Source organism: Molossus molossus, unplaced genomic scaffold, assembly GCF_014108415.1.
Source record: "Molossus molossus isolate mMolMol1 unplaced genomic scaffold, mMolMol1.p scaffold_m16_p_8, whole genome shotgun sequence".
Taxonomy (NCBI): Eukaryota; Metazoa; Chordata; class Mammalia; order Chiroptera; family Molossidae; genus Molossus; species Molossus molossus.
Window position 1 is genome coordinate 3741533 of NW_023425402.1, and position 16632 is coordinate 3758164.

Below are 16632 nucleotides of genomic sequence, written 5' to 3' on the forward strand. Positions count from 1 at the left end.
CTCACCTAGACCCTCTGCCCACCTGGTCCCTCTGCCCGCCTGGTCCCTCTGCCCGCCTGGTCCCTCTGCCCGCCTAGACCCTCTGCCCACCTGGTCCCTCTGCCCGCCTGGTCCCTCTGCCCGCCTAGACCCTCTGCCCGCCTGGTCCCTCTGCCCGCCTGGTCCCTCTGCCCGCCTAGACCCTCTGCCCGCCTGGTCCCTCTGCCCGCCTAGACCCTCTGCCCGCCTAGACCCTCTGCCCGCCTGGTCCCTCTGCCCGCCTAGACCCTCTGCCCGCCGGGTCCCTCTGCCCGCTGCATGCTGGACATCTTTCACACACTTTTTGTAAGTAAATACCTAGACTTAAATTGTAACTTTAAATCATAATGTTTCAATTGGAAGCTTTTTGACATCTCTATTGGGCCATTTGGATGTAGGCCAAGAATCTTCCCAAACTGCCATTGATGTTGAATATGGTAAGCTTCATATTGTCAGGAGATGTGATGTAACAGGTATTAGTCACCAAATTCTGAAAAACCCAAGTTTCACTTAATTTTCTGGGTGAAGTATAGGTGTTCAGATGCAGTGATTGGTGGGTGGATGACAATTCCGAATTCCAAGGTCTGTGCTCACAGTATTAAAATCACACCACAGAAAATTACAAATTACCACGTCATGCATCGTTAGAGATTTTTTTGTTGTTGTTAGAAAAGCAAACACACAAAAAACCCCTCAAAACTTAAATTCTCAAAATGCCAAGTAACCACAATATTTAACTTGTGAAAATTAAGTCAGTTCACAAAGTTTAAAGTTTATATATCTTTTTAACTTAAAACATAGCTGCACTTATCCCACGTTAAAAACAGCGCACACTTACAGTGAGAAAGTAAAGCAAATGAGAGCCCTCAGACAGGTCTGTGTTCCCTTCTGTGTCCTGAGAATCTCCTCTCTGCTGGAGACTTTTATTCCTCAGTGTTTCCAGCTGTATCACCATGTGACAGACAAGGCAACTGAGGCTCAGAGACACACACCGGTGTATGACCATGGTAATGTGTTCCCTGTATGCCGAGTGTTGAGCCCCCCACCCCACCTGCTCACAGCAATACTGTGAGACGCAGCAGCCCTTTGAAAACTGAGAAGGGGGCAGGGGTAGAGAGCACAAATGGGGGTGTCAACAGGTGGCAGTCTCCTGGCCGGTGCCCACTGCCCACACCCCTTCTGCGTCATCTTAGTCTCTTCCCCACCTGGCCCTGGTGCCCTGGGCTGGGGCTCTGCAAACCACTCACCTGTCTCCCTCCCTCCTCCGGGGGAAAACCGGGCTACTGGGCTTTCTCCTCAGTGGGGTTCAAGTGCACCCTTGATCCACACAGCAGGTGTTCAAATGTTGGAGCAAGGACAGTGCAGCCAGGTGGGGCAGAGGCGGCCCTGGTCCCCAGGCTTTGGGTGAGGGAGGATGTACCTGCCTCGCCCACACTGAAGGGAGAGCCAATCCCCGGCTCGCTCTGCAGTCAGACTCCAATCAGAATGGCGTGTTCCTCCCACCAGCCGCAGTCCTCTGAAAGGTGAAACGCAGACGCGTGGACTTTGACTGGGTTTAGTTATGAATTCTCTCGACCTGCAGGCTGAATGGTGACAGCACTGCTCACCTTCCCCAGGAGTCAGGGTCCCCCGTTGGGTCCCTGGTGACACAGATCTGACCACCTGGCCAGGCTCTCACAGCGCCTCCTGCAGATGGTCTGCCGTCACCCCTCCCTCCACCTGCAGGTGGCAAGGGTCCCCCACCCAGCGCCAGCTCCCAGAAGACCATTCATAGGGCTTAGAGTTGGAAGTAAGACTGAGTATCAGTTATCCCATCCCTCATTGTACTGCTGGGGAGCAGAGTTGCCTCCTCCGGCATCGCAGCCCCAGGCCAAGGTCCCTGGTGTGCCTGCCAGCGCTCTCTACCTGGGTTCTTATCGCCCTTTGCTGGGAAGTAGAGATTGGTTACCCTCAGATATCGACCAAGGAAATGTAACAGGCTTCTCAACACAGTGTTTGGGCACAAAAATTATAATGACAGAGTGTCTAGTCACGTTTTATGTATGTGGGTTGTTTAGGTTGGATTTTCCCTTAATTTCCTCTTAAGTCGATTTTGCTGGAATCAGAGTGCAAGTAGCCCTGAGGTCTGCAGATGTCTTCTCAAGGATTCAAGAACTCCCAGAACAATTTTAGATGTTCATTTCAATGTGAAATATAAGGATATGTGAGATGATGATGTGATAAGGGTCAAACTGATGTTTTCCCTGAACTGTCTCCCTTTCCTGTTGTGATCAGCCCATATTTGGGTGCCTAACTCGAGGCCGCTACTCTTTTTTTTTTTCAGTTGCAGTTGAAGTACAATATTACTTTATGTTAGTTTCAGGTGTACAGCATAGTGGTCAGACATGTAATAATATTCATAATAATATATAACATGTATGATGATATTTCCAGTACCCACCTGGCACCACACATAGTTCTTACAGTATTATTAACTATGTTCCCTGAGACTGTAGTGTAACTCCCAGTGGGTTCTTCTCAATCCCCTCCCGTTTATCAACCCCCCCCCCGAGCATCAGTTTGTTCTCTGTATCTGAGTCTGCTTCCGTTTTCTTAGTTAATTTTGTTCATTAGATTCCACATAGACATTTCCACTTAACATAATATCCTCTAGGTCATCCATGCTGCTGCAAAAGGTAAGATTTTGTTCTTTTTTAGAGGTTGTTATTCTTAATGTAAGAATGTTCCCCCTATTTTTCAATGGAGGTAAAGACCCTTCCCACTGTGCAGGCTGAGGGGTTTGAAGAGGAGAGAAAAACTATACGTTGGTGAGTCTCTTTACCCTGTGCCTCTCCGTTAGAGCAGAGGGCACAGCGCCCCCTTCGCCTGGGTTCCGGGACTGGCAGCGGTGCCCACAGACCTCCCTCCCCAGAGCGCTGAAGGGCAGCAGCAAAGGGTAAGTCAGCCGCAAGGAGACGTGGGGCCCAGGGGGCTCGGGCACTGGAATGGAAGTTTACTGACTAAAATGCTGGCACGGATGGTCAGCAGAGGGGAGAGATGTTGGGGATACGACAGTCATCACCAAGCACAGTGACCAGAAGGGGCACATGTGACTATGACCTGAAGGGGGTCAGTGCTGGAAATCTGAAGAGAGCCTTCTGCACCAACCCTGCACCCCCTGCTACCTCGGGACTTAGAATAACCCTGGGGGAGAGCTGATTTTAGATTATTTACTGTTGTGAAAGCCACTGAGTTTATCTGGAAATTGCTAGATTAACTCCTCTGCTGTAAGACATTATAGTGCTTGACATAAAAATTGGGATCAGTTACAGGAAAATGAAGAACTTTTTTCACACCCAAATTTGCGAAAATATTCTACCCGCTGCACATATTCCTCATCGTCTTGATAACTGACATACAGTGTTGGAACTCTTCCTGAGCCTGCATTTTGTTCATGGTCAGCCTCATTCGCACCAGGCGACGCATGCACCTACATGGCCACCAGAGGGCAGCAGGGACACACTCACGGTGGCTCAGTTGGTTGGGTGAAGTCCCATGCACCACAAAGTCTCCAGTTTGATTCCTACTTGGGGCACATTCCTGGATTGCAGGCTTGATCCCCAGTAGGAGATATGCAAAGGGCAGCTGATTGATGTTTCTCTATCAAATCAATGTTTTTCTCTCTCTTGCCCTCCCTCTTGCTTCTCTCTCTAAAATCAATAAACACATATTTTTTTTCCATTTTCTTTATTTTATTTTATTTTTAAAATTTTTAAAATTAATTTATTTTTGTTACAGATGTTTCTCCTTTCCCCCCCACTGATTCCCCCTCCCCCTCCCTCCCCACCCTGTCCCCACCTTTGTTGTCCATGTCCATTGTTCATGCATACATGCATATAAGTTCTGTGGTTTATCTCTCCCCCACTACCCCCTCTTCAGGGGATTGTCAGTCTGTACCCCACTTCCACATCTCTGGGATTACCTCATTCCTCAGACTGTTATGTTCATTATATTCCACAAATAAATAAGATCATGTGATACTTGTCTTTCTCTGCTTGGCTTGTTTCGCTTAGGATGATACTTTCCAGGTCCCTCCATGTCTTCTCAAAGGATGAGAGATCTTTCTTTCTTACAGCTGCATAGTACTCCATTGTGTATATGTACCACAGCTTTTTTATCCATTCGTCTACTGATAAACACATATTTTTAAAAAAGTGATTTCCTCCTCCAAATGCTATTGTCATGTGTGACCCACATTTATGACTCCCTAAACCAGTAAATGACAAAAAGAGCCCTGTGCTTTGGATGCCTGGAATTTTAATTCTATTTTTGCTATAAATTTGGACAAAATTTATTTTTAATGAGTCTGTTCATTTCTGGAGCTTCAACTTTTTTAGCTTTAAAGTAGAGATAGTACTCAGTTGTAAAAAGAAGGAAATCTTACCCTTTGCGACAGCATGGATGGGCCTGGAGAATGTTGTGCTAAGTGAAATAAGCCAGTCAGAGGAAGGCAAATACCATGATTTCACTCATATGTGGACTCTAATGAACAAAATAAACTAACAAAGCAGAAACAGACTCAGGGATACAGACTGATATCAGAAAACAGACTGATGGCTGTCAGAGGGGAGGGAGTTGGGGCCTGGGTGAGAAGGGTGAAGGGATTAAGCAAAAAGAAAAAATAAATAAAGACTCATGGACACAGACAACAATATGGTGATTACCAGAGGGGAGGGGAATGGGAGAGATTAAACAGGGGGTACAGGAATAAATGGTGTTGGAAGGAGACTTGAGTTGGGGTGGTAAACATACAATATAATGTACAGGTGATGCATTGTAGAATCGTATACCTGAAACCTATATAATTTTATTAACCAATGTCACTGCAATAAATTAAATCAAAAAATAAAAATAAAATAGCTGTAATATGTGCACAGCTCACATTAAAATATTCTTAAAAGGGTAGTGGGAGAATCTAATCATGACACAAAATCTCAACTTAGTTATAAGGAGTGGACACAACAACAGATAACTGAAAATGAACATTTTGTAAGAAGACACCAAGGATCTTGCTTCGAATCAGAGAAATTCCATTGGTGGCCATCAGCTCAGTCCTTGGGGAAATCTTTTTTGATAGTTATCGGGTCAACTCATCAGAAAGATAATAATTATTAATTCCATGGAGTCCCCTGGCAATGGGTCTTACAAACGTAGAAAAGAACAGGGAATTATCAGCTCCCATAGGCTGGTGTCATAGAAACGTATCATTCTACAGTCCTCTTGGCTTGTAGAATGGAGGGAAGAGGGCACTGAAGAAGCCCCGAGATGTCCGCCCCAATCCTGGGTCAGGGGCCTGGCGCTCCGGAGAGATGAGAATAGGGTCGATGCTCAGAGGTGGATGATGGCCTTCCTTCATCAGTATGGCGGCCAGGGGGAGGGGCCCTGGGCCCTCTGCTCCTCCCTCCCCCATCACTCTTATGCTCTTGAACAACTGCACAGAAGAAAGCCTGACTCTCCTTGTTGCTGCTGTTTGGAAGAAACCTGAGGCTCTAAGATGTTGTTTAAAGATTGTTTCTTAGATTTGTTCCTCTTACAAATGTATGACTTTGACACAGAATAAAAGATAGTTGGCTTTGAGAGTTGGCAGTGATTCCCTCACTTTGAGGTATTATGAGTCCAGGTCACACACTGCAGGGTCAGTAAAGGTGGAAGTAGGTCCCAAAGGGGGCTGTGTGCAGGAGGACAGGGGCAAGTCAACAACCCTGACCTATGAGACCGTGGCACTCCACAGGGTGAGGTGCTCCAGGGTATAAATACTCTGAAGATGGGCTCAGTTCCTGAAGGGGTAGAAACAAGTTATTCTGTGTCCATAGTGGAGGCCCCTCTGTGATATCTTAGGGTCCATAGGATGAAGGTGACATGGGAACAAATTCTCAGGAAGCAGCTCTGAGGGCTCCCTGGTGTGTTAGCCTCCTCGCCCTGTCTTACCTGGGCCTCAGCAGGGGACACCATGGACATGGAGCGCTGCCCACTTGCAATCTGCAAGGCTTAGGGCACAGCTTAGCCATCTGGCCAAAACCCAAGAAGGAAAAGAATCAGTGACCGAGTGAGATCCTGTGGACTGAGGAGTCATTTAAAGGAGAATGAAGAAGGAAGTGTTTTCTAAAGTTCATGCCAACAGAATAGGGTAACTACACTGGAGGTGCCCCGATGACTGCGTCCAGACCCAGCTCTCTCAGCAAAATCTCCCCATGTTATAGAGTATCCACCAGAATGCAGCCCAAGAAAAAGCGTACAAGTTTTTCATTTATAGGGCAGGGACGGAGATAAGCAGAAGGGCTGGTTGTGCTGTCGGATTCATCACTGTCTTAGAATCCAAAAAGTGTCAGATAAATGAATTCCTCTGAAATGTTTAAATTTTTTTCAACGCTTTAATATTTACTTTAATGAAAGAGTTACAAAAGTGCAAACATGACTATCAACCATGATTTTTGAAAATGATAAGTGTATATAAAGTTGGCTCCACTGCAGGCCTGTAGGAGTGAGTCTCTGGCAAGAGGTGAGGACACTGGGGAAATTCACACCAGCCGCCAGCAAACGGGCGCAGGCGCTCGCTCTGGGTCCGGCCTGGGAATGCACGCACAGGGATCGCCAGGCAGGTCTCACGCTGGAGATAAGAGAACCTTCCCAAACTAGGAGGAAGGGGTTAAAGAAAAGCACACCAGTGCGCCAAGCCTCCTGCATTTGCACCCGCACACCCCTCCACACTTCTGGCTGTCACAAGGAGTACCAGGCCCGGTTGACGCCACCCCACGAGGGCTGTTGCAGTTCCGCATCTGACCACTAGCTGGCGGGCTGGCCAAGACGGTGCACCGGGTTCCAGGGGGCCGAGGACCTCGCCAGGAGCCAGGAAGGACGGAGTTGTGTCCCCAAAGGTCCCAGCTCTTAACTTCCAATCTCTTCCTTTCATAAGTTGTGCGGGATGGGAGCGGGAAAAATAGAAAACTGCTACTGCGGGATATGCTTGTCTCCTCAGGGGCCCAGAGAAATGTGGTGACTGACCCACGCTGGAGATGGGGGGGGGGGGGGCTGGAGAGAGAGGCTGCCTCCTTCTCCTAAGTTCATTGTCGCCGGCTCACCGCAGGCACGCTCAAGGGAGCAAGGCTGAAAACCCGATAAATCCAGCTCTCAAGAGCATTTACAGTTTTAAGGGGAGAACATCGGTGCTAAACTGTATCAGTCCATCCACTAACCGGGCAGTGTGGAGGGTGGAGGCGGAGCTGGTGCGCAGACCGGACCCAGGGAGGGGACCCAGGGAGGGGACCCAGAAAGGGGACCCAGGAGGGGACCCAGGAAGGGGTCCCAGGGAGGGGACCCAGGGAGGGGACCCAGGGAGGGGACCCAGGAGGGGACCCAGGAAGGGGTCCCAGGGAGGGGACCCAGGGAGGGGACCCAGGGAGGGGACCCAGGAGGGGACCCAGGAAGGGGTCCCAGGGAGGGGACCCAGGGAGGGGACCCAGGGAGGGGTCCCAGGGAGGGGACCCAAGGACGGTCCGCAGGTCCCTCAGCGCTGCCGGCACAGGGGCCGGGTGGCAGGAGCTGGGGCAACTTCTGTTAGGGACACGGTGCTTTCAGTATCAGGGAAATGTGGGCTATGTGAGAACAAAGAATTTTGGATACTGGCCGAGAGAAAGGAAACCTCCCCTTTATAGGGTGTCCTGGCCATGAAAATGATTTAAACAGGAACATGGGAATTGGTGGCTGTTTAGTTCCATGATGATGTTTAAGAGATTTAACTAACTGTGACTAGTTGTAATTTAACATAAAATTGGGTATGAAAAACAATTTTTAAAATATCCTTAAAATTTTTAAATTAAACAGGCCTTATATCTCAAAACAATGTTACGTAAGATGGGTCAAGCAGATCTCACACTTCTTTTGGTAGAGAAGGAACATTGCAGCCTGGAAAACATTTTCATGCTTACATGTGGAGAATTATCCTGAAGGTGGGAGTAAAGCACCACCGGCACAGCTGGATTAGGGGAAGGACAGTGCTACGGCATGTCTGCGTGCTGACTGGCATCACTCACGAGAGAGAGAAGTCTTAGCGCACTGGGTAAAGAAAGCTGTTAAATCATTAAATGGATTAGTATCCAGTTTATATAAATATCTCCTTCAAATCTATTGTTAAAGGAATATTCACAAATCAGTTAGTAAAGGAGCATATTTATATGAGGAGGGAAAGCAATAAGGGCAGGAAGAAACATTGTACAGGAGAGATCCATAAATAATGCATACACATGAAAAGTTGTTGGACCTCCTCAGCACCAAGAGAACTCTGGAAAAATAATTAAAAAGTCAAAACATCGATTGTGGGCAAGGATGTAGAAGAATATTTCTACCAATATACGGCTGATGGAAATGTAAATAGATACAATCATTTTGGAAAACAAGTCAACATAACATAGTAACATTGAAAATATATATACATTAAAGTACTGTATTCTGCTCTTGAATATACACCTAGAGGAGCTGTTGGAAGTCCATAACAATTTTATTTATAACAGCAAAACATTGAAACACCTTAGCATCTTAAATATCGAAAACAATGGAATGGATACATAACTGTATCTCTTCATATAAATTATAGTTCAAGTTACAAGTATACATAACTTCTCTGGCTGTTGGAAGGGCCGTCACCTGACTCTCTGAGTGGTGCCTGTGTCCATTGGCTCACTGCTCCTGGCTGTATCAGGCCGATCGAGCCCCACCGGTGCAGTAACCAAGCTTCACTTTCTGACAGTGTTCGGTGCTGACCACGCTGTGTGAGCAGCATAACAATCACAGTCACCGTGGAGGCGACCGCGCCCACCCCCGGAGACTCACGGTCCCACAAGCCTCACTCCTCACCCAGATATGATGAGCTCATTGGAAGTGAATTCCTGGTCCGTGAAGACTGGTGTGTGGTCGACATAATCAGGAGGCATAAAAACAGGCAGCATCCCACCAAGGAGGGCATCCTCATGGGGAGGATACGGTCTGTGACTGTTCTGATGGCAGATTGTCTCCGGTCCAGACAACTAAGGGATGTAAACAATTCTGAGGGTTTGACCATGAAGAAACATCTTAATTAGCAGGGATAAGAGGGAGAGAAACCCAGGAAAGGTTGATGGAATTAGGCAGCTCCCTACGGAAAGTCACGGGATTTCTTTCTGGCACCAGCGTCTTCCTCCAGGGGCGGCTCTCGCTCCAGGTGTCAGCAGCTGCACAGCCTGGGCCTCTGCCGCCCACCCCTCGCTGTTTAACAGCTGCCCTGCCCTGCGCTCTGTGCCATCGGGCACTTATTGAGGGACATCTGCACAATCTACTGTTTTCAGTCTTTTCTCTTGCATGTAATTTTGCAGTGAATACCCCCAGCTGCCCCTTGGGGGACTTCCACAATGGGAGGGCTGGGCGCCCTAAATCTAAGCAGGGGAGAGGAGTGGCAGAAGCGGTCGTCAGGGAAGTGCTGGGCCCGCTGCAGGGCTGGCACCCCTCCTAGCGCGTTGGAGCCGTCCTGGGGCCAGTTCTTTCATAGGTTATGGATCCAGACTGTCTGCCCAGCACCACTCCAGGTGACGGACAGTACATGCCCAGGTGCTAATGACCAGGAGACTCCCACCTCTTTCCCCAGATTCCTAGACGTAGCTGCAGAGCCCAGGGGAGACCCAATCCATGTAAGGGATGGAGGGCCCTGTTGCCCACACCTTGCTGGGTGAGGCCCAGGTTGGGCTTCAGCCCCCAGCTCTGTGCTGGGGGAGCGGCAGCAGGGCACCCCTGGACTGAACGCCAACATAGCCTCAGACAGGACGCCCTGGAGGAGCGGGGCCGCTGCTGCAGAGCAGAGAGACCTGTGTTCTGGAGAGCCACAGATGTCCACGAGCTAACTCATGCTTCAGGTAGCAGCAAAGTTGCTCACAAAGAGAAGGGGTAGACTCCTTCGCGAGAGCCCGCAGGAGTGACTGTGCGAGAAGCAAGTGTATGAGAGTCTAAAGGAGAGCAAGGGAGCCTAAGGGCACGCTGCGGGAAGGCGAGGGAAGGGCTTGGCAGCGGGAGAAGGAGCCCCTGTACCCCTTCATCTGTGGAAATGGAGAAGCAGACACTTTGGGGGGCCCTTTAACGACACTGATGATCTAGAGAGTGAAACTGGTGGCCATTTGAAATCAAGGACAGAGCTGAGGTCCATCAAGAGAGCGGGGTGGGAGGGCTGGTCAGAGACAGGGGGGGGGTGTCCTCAGGTCTGCCTGTCCTGACATGTACAACCCCCCACTAACGGGAAGCCAGGGCCTTTTTCATGCCCCTTGTGCACTGCCCTTGCGTGGTCCGCTTCCTCGGTTCACCTGCTGGTTTCTGCCTGTTAAACAGCAACTCCCATTCCCCACCTCCACCCCGTCCCCTGGCAACCACCATCCTACTTTCTGTTTCTATTGGATGGATATTTTAGATTCCTCGTGTAAGTGAAATCATGAAACATTTGTCCTTCTTTGACTTATTTCACTTAGCATGTCCTGCAAGTTCATCCACGTGGTCATATATGGCAGGACTTCCTTCCTCTTTAAAGCTGAATCGTATCTATTGTATACGTACCCCACATTTTTTAATCAATTCATCCGATGATGGACATTTGTTTCATGGCCTCAGAGTCTCGTCTGCAGTTCTGTGCCACCTGTGGTCTTGTGATGGCCATACAACCAGGACAGGTGTCCCTTGCTCAACCCTAATCAGCTCAGGTTGGTTTACATGGCACTTACCAGACCGTCTTGGGTAGCTGTGCTCCTCCTTCTGTCTTCAGGTTACTGCTCACGGTTTGTCATGTCACAGCTCAAAGTTCTCTCAGATTAGTATGATGTAACAGATCAATGGCACAGAGTGCTCTCTCGCTCTCTCTCTCTCCCTCTCTCTCTCTCTCTCTCTCGCAAAGTGCATGGTGAGTAGATCTCAGTTGTTCTTCCTAAGCCCTGCCAGCCTCACTCACCTTCTCCTCAGTGGTGTTGGTGGCAAGATCTGATCATGTCGGGGACTTCCTTACCTCCACCTGTTGCACCCACCAAGCTGGGTCTCACTGGGAACTCGTCAGGCTGCTCCTCTCAGGCTGCAGGTGCTTTGCTGAGACGTTAGCATGGGCCTCCCCAGTGTCACAGGAGAGCTCTCACTTTCTGTCAGGTGACAAGACTGAGCACTCATGATGTGGCTATTTTAAAACATTGCTCCTGAATTCTTCCAAAGGTCATGTCTTTATCCATCTCCCTTACATTGGGGATTTTATTTTAACGAATGGAAAATAGTGGAAGTGATGCTGTACTAGTTTCTGAGACCTTGCCTTGAGAAAATTCAGCTTCCACTTTGGTTTTCTTAGGTGTGTCCATGCTTGGAACCAGCCACCATGCTGTGAGGAAGTCAGGCAGCCACATAGGGGCCGTCAAGTTTGCAGCCAAAACCCCAGGAAGGTCCTGTCAGTAACTAGCATCAAGCACAGGATGTGAGTGAGCGAGTGAGTGAGCCCTCAGCTGATTCCAGCCTCCAGCTGTGCGGCCCAAGCCTTTGAGCCACCTCGACAGATGCTGAATTCCCCACACTGAGCTCTGCCCAGGTTGGTTCATGAACAAAAGTTGTTTGAAGCCACGAGTTTGGGGTGGCTTATCACACAGTAACAGATCATTAAAACAATACAGTTGTCTTTATTGAACTTGGTTATGGTAATCTTGCCAAATTTGCTCGTTAATCCTAAAAGTTTTTCTGTAAAGATTTCCTTGTAAGACTATCATATCATCTGATAAAAAATTAATTTAATTTATCTCTTTCAAGTCCTTCTTTTGTCTAAAAACCATTTATTTCATTCTAGTATTGTAATAACCTGCTCCTGTCACTTTGTCCTGATTAAATAAACAAAAGGCCAACTGTGAAGCTTTCAGAGGCAACCTGAGGAAGTACAGCTGGCCTGATACTCCTCTAAGTGAATGTGTCCTCTAAGTGAATTTGTTAGTTTTTAAAACTTAGATAATAGAATGAATAGCAGGATAGATGTGTGCTGACCCAGTTCACCCAGTTCCCTTCCACCTCAGCTCCCTCCCTCCTCCATTCCCTCCTGCTTATCGCTAACTGCCTCCGCTTCTGCACACGCAGCTTGCTTGTCTGCTAAACTCTTGAGTGACCCCTGCCCTATATAAGCAGCCCTCCCCTGAGCTCGGGGCTGCAGTTCTCCTCTGTGTAGGTTGGCTGCATTCCCTGCGCAGGTAATAAAGCTCCTAATATTCAAAATTACTCTGTGTCCGAGTGAGGTTGGTTCTCCTGGGTTACAACATTTGGAGGCCCCAGCGAGGTCACCGCGAGGTCCCCCTCCCTTTGGGGTAGACCTCCTCGGACTAGGCGAGGAAGCCTCCATATCCTTCACCTCAAATTGGCTGTTGATCTGACTACACGAGCTTTTCGGATCCGTCCCGGGACGTCTGGAGGTGAGGGAAACCCCATCCCTTTCCGTCTGCTTCTGTTGTATCCTCCGGGCTGTGTCGGGTGTTCCGCAGGCGGGACGCTGCAGAGCTGCCTCACCCCGGTCGGGACGGATGCCGTCCCCGACTTCTGGGAATCCGCTTGCGGATTCATCTGGTGCATGAATGAAAGTGGCGCTCACTGTCTGTTCGTGTCTGTCCTTGTGTTGTTATTGTCGTGTGCCGGCTACTTTTCCTTCCTACAGAATGGGGCAAGCCGACTCGAAGGCCCGAACCCCGCTCCAATGCATGGTGAGTAACTTTTCTGATTTCTTCAAGCTCCTGTGACTATGTAAAGCCTGCAGATCCTGGTTTCCTGAGAGCACTCTGTGAACTTGAATGGCCTGCCTACGGGGTTAATTGGCCACCCGAAGGTAGTTTCAATTTGTAATTGACTTTTATGGCCCGTCAGAAAATATACAGGAGCCTTGGTCACCTGGAAGAAATGCCATATATTGATATTTGGATTGACATAACTACTGACAAACCCAATTATATTAAGAAATGTCAGTGTCCAGAAGTTCAAATGAAAGGAGAAACAGTTTTGTTAACAATGCCTCAGCCTGCCCTGAGGGACAGTAACTCCTCCCAGCCCCCTGAGGAAATTCTATCCAGTCCTTCAGGACCCCCTGAGGATATACTAAAATGTCAATTAACCTGAGTTTGCCTACTTTGGGTTCTTATTACAGAAAAGCTAGAAGATGAATTTGGATCTGTTAATAATCTATTGATTCTAAAAAGGTCTATTGAAAATATGAATATATTTGCCAATCAGAGGAATGTTAATTACTTATACTTGTCAAAAAAATTTCAACATTTCTAAAAGTTAAAAGTTCAGATTAAGTTAGAAAAAAAATTATGTGATTTTGATGAGAGAAAATATAAGATATGGAAATATATATATATTGTTTAAAAGAAAATTGTTCTAAAACTGGTTATTTCTGAATGGATAAAAAGGTTTATGAAAGTTAAAAGATTTGTTTAGAAATCTTAGAAGGAAATCATAAATAAAATAAATAATAAATTTAGTAAGATGCATGAATCTAAAATAAATTAATATAGGATTTATTTGGTTCTTTTTCAGCCTGTTAAAAGGGAAAAACTTTTTTTCCCAATATTTGCTTGGAAAACAAAAGTTATATATATTATTAAAATATATATTATTAAAAAGTTATATATATTATTAAATTATAATTATTATTAACATTTATGTTATGTTAATCAAGTACTTGATTCCTTAAAGAACCATTTTCTTAATCATAAGAACTGAAGTTTCACTGACCTATGTTTATGTTTAACATTTGTCATTGTCACTTTAAATGAATAAATAATTGAATACTATTTAATAATAATAATACTAAATAATCTTTTGGTCAAATATGTTTGGCAACTTTTCCAGGATTTGAATTTTAAGAAACTTTTTCTTGACCTGGAATTGGTTTTGAGTCATTCCACTAGGACCTGGAATTCCTCCAGGATTTGTGTTCTCTCCTTATGAAAGGAAACCAATCAGTGCAGATGGCTTAACACAGTCTGTTCCCCACTGGAGTATGGGTAAGGGGACAGCAGACTCCAAGTGCAAGAGCATACACATTACTGAGAGTAATTATTTGTTCACTGAGCAGATGCACAGATGCCTCTTATATGTGGGTCTCTATTAATGCTATGGGTTATGCAAACAGTCCTCACTTTAAAGATAAGATATTTGGTAAAGTTATGCTTGGATTAGTTAAAGAAAGAACATGATTAAGCCCCAGAGGCCTGAAGATCAAGCTCTTTTTGGTTTAACTAAGAAAGTTTTTTCTTTCAGGATGCTATAATGTACTCACATATAAAAAGAAAAATAATAATAAATCTGAGCTATGGTTACTATAGCATGAATAAAATGATACCTCTGACGTACTTGGGTCTCCACCTGAGAAGGGCTTTATGAAAAGGAAATTATTAAATAATAAAGATTTAAGATTTATGAATGATAGAAGATAAAAAAATTGACATAAAGGAATAAAAAAGATGGTGATTCCTTGTCGGCAGGGAAGGCTTCTCTCAGAGCCTCAGTTGCTGTGTCCCCTGTGTATGGGAGGACCCAATGTCTGAATGGATAGGGATGTGTTCGGATGTACTGGCTTCTTTATGATGAGATCTCAATGCCTATCTGCAAAGCTTAATAATATTCTCACAGGCAAACTGTTTAACCATTGAAATGTCAGCCCGGGCTGCTCGTCCACAGCGGGTTTGATGGCAACTAATTTCCAACAGGCTTCTCTGAACTTTGGGGAATTGAATATAAGGATCCCAGGCACGGACACGAAATGCTCTTAGAGAAAACACTTAAAAAAAACACTCTGCCCTGCGTAAACAATGTTCAGACATTGCTCCCCTTTCCTGCGTCCTTTTGTAAACCTGGGTGAGAGGAAATGTTCCCATTCCTCTGCCCACGGTAGGACCCAAATACTGTCGGGGGAAGGGCTTCCTTAGACACTTTTCACTGTGTTCTCCTCTTAGGCCTATTGGCCCAATTGGCTGAATTAGCAAAGATAACAATAATAGCCTTAAGGGACACAGGGCCCATAGAAAAGGATCACCCTAGGAAGGGAAACATAAGGAAGGGTCAGGACCACAGGCCTAGGTCCCAGTTAGGGATAGAAAAGACAAAATGCATGGCCAGTGATAAGCTAGGAGAGGAAAGGTCACCCTGGGGACACAATTCCTGCCCTATAGCGGTCCTTTGCTTTCCACCCCGGTGACCTTCTGTGCCCATCCTCCTTGCTCTGCTCATGTCTAACTGCCTACCACAATAATGATTTTAAGTCCGCTTTATGCTAAATCCAATTAAAGAATTGTGGACAAATGTTAGGGCCTGGGAACCTGGCCTGTTGTTCATAGAGGCCGTGGTTCAGGACATGACCCCGGAACCGGCTGCGCAGGCGCAGACCAGGTAACCGTTCCACAAGCACGACGCAGCAGCAGCCTAGGACACGTGTGCCACACGCCGCCCGTGCAGAGTACCTCGTGGCGCGAGTGGGAAAAGGGCTGTGGAAGGGTGGGATTCAGCTGCTGCCGCCGATTCCCTCCTGCAGGCAGCCTCGCAGCTCTCTTTAGCCCGGTATCTCCGCGGAACCTCCCTGCCACCCCGATGGATGACAACAAGGGGAGGTTCTGTAACACATCTAACTGAAAGTAACCACACAGGATGATCGGGTCACAAATCCCTAGCTGAGCAGGTCATGGTCAGTAGTTACACCTCAGGCCTGTACCTTCTTTAGTAAAAGGCCTTAAGCAAGCCCTGTCTATTGTTTTATGCATCCAAGTTAGTACACCTTTGACATGTCTCTTTTTCAGATCCCTGTGAAGCGTAACCACCCTCAAGGGAGCACATAATCTTGTTCACTGTCCTGGGATCCAGTCCCCGCCTTGCTCCCTCCCACCTTCGTGTCATCTTCCTGTGTTCCCTCCTCAATTCCAAATGCACAAAGAGACTGCAAACCGCCCTTCTCCAGACCAGCTGAGAGCTTGTTCTCTGGCAATGTCATCAGCTTGGCTCAAATCAACTCTCAAAAAAATTCTCTACAGGTTTGGACATTTCTTATGTCAACAAACTTACCCATTGGTCTGTTTTTGTTCTCTGTTATTTCCAGTTGATTATCAGCCAAATACATGTGTGTCTTTATCCATAAGGCAATGTTTTATTATGTGGTGGACATTATAGGTAAATGAAGGTAGAGGTCCAGAGGATGTTCTCTCCCACCAGTGCTTGCTCCCTCATTCCTCTGCTGGGCAGAGTGAGCTGCTGGCCCTCTCTTCGATCAGTGGATGAGCTGAGTCAGTGCTGGGTGAGGTTCAGTATGGCTCAGACAGCTCCTGTTTTCTCCTGTTCCTGGAGCTCCCTGCTCCATGACTTTCTATCAAAACCCCAGTCTTCATCTTCTCAGTCCCGAAAGACTGAAGGCTCTTAGGAGTGAACTTAGGACATTTTCATCTTAGTTCAGAGTCTCTATTCCATGCATCTTCAACATTTAGCAAATGTTTTGAAGAGGAGACCAGCATGTGCATGGGGATATCAATTCCCAAATGTTGTCATTTTAATACCACATGTGACAAAATATCTGCT